This window comes from Rhagoletis pomonella, unplaced genomic scaffold (genome assembly GCF_013731165.1).
Source record: "Rhagoletis pomonella isolate Grant_MI unplaced genomic scaffold, Rhpom_1.0 Rhpom_scaffold_00003, whole genome shotgun sequence".
Classification (NCBI taxonomy): domain Eukaryota; kingdom Metazoa; phylum Arthropoda; class Insecta; order Diptera; family Tephritidae; genus Rhagoletis; species Rhagoletis pomonella.
In genome coordinates this window covers 56,256,530-56,257,629 of record NW_023458557.1, presented here as the reverse complement: position 1 = coordinate 56,257,629, position 1,100 = coordinate 56,256,530, and positions in this window count along the sequence as shown.

Here is a 1,100-nt window from a genome sequence, read left to right as displayed (position 1 = left end):
AAATAGAGCCAAGTGTACCGAATGTATCTTTATCTTACTTAGAATATCACAATCGTTTGTAGGTCGTTTGTAGGTCTATGATAGACAAAAATTAACGTTTGATAGATCTCCCTATTTCTAAAATAAGAAAATTAAAAAAGCTCAACATTTTTACGGAAGTTAGCCCCTGTTTTTTTTTTTTGATGATAGAATGTTGAATTGCCGACTAAGTGATGCAGAATCGTTTGTAGGTGATTGACAGATGACATTCGGTCTCCTTTAATGCGCAATATATATGTAAATTATTGACGTGAAACGGTTTTGGAGAAATATGTTGTACCTAAATAGAGCCAAGTGTACCGAATGTATCTTTATCTTACTTTGAATACTGCTAGAATATCACAATCGTTTGTAGACTATTTGTCCCGGTGTCCCGGTCCAACCTTAAAATGCCCCGGGGTTCGTTTAAGTGTCCCGGTTTTCGATTTGATTGCACAAATTTTGCATAAAAATGACTACACAGAGAGCAAAAACGCGTTGTAATATTAAGAAAAATTTTATGAATTTACTGGGGGAAATAACGCATAGTAAACATGAATATTTTTTATTTGATTATCGTTTTGAAATGTTCGTACTTAAAAACAATACTTTCATACCACGCACACGTGGTGTTGAATCAAACTGAACATTTGAATGCACATTTACATGTCTGCCTGTAGCTGAGTGCACGAAGATGCTTGCCACAATTTGCTAATTTCCTGAGCGTCAGGGTTCAAATTCCATTACACACAGCATGGAATTTAAGTATTTTTTTTACTTAATTATGAAAAAGCATCCGTTAAGTGCAAAGCGCATTATTTTAATGTTTGCGTATTTCAATTGAATATTTCTAACTAAATACTAAAATTTGTATACTTAAATTTATTACGAGTTGGGTTGCTGCTCTTTCATATGCGAATTTTTTTTTAAATTTAGCACGTTTTGCACAAGCAATAGATGATGATTAATATAAGTATGTACCTAAATACATTAAAATAACATGCACAGGGTTTTACAATTATATTAAGCAAAAGCCAGAAGTTTTGAAACAAGCTCACAGCAACGAAACAAATGACTGATAT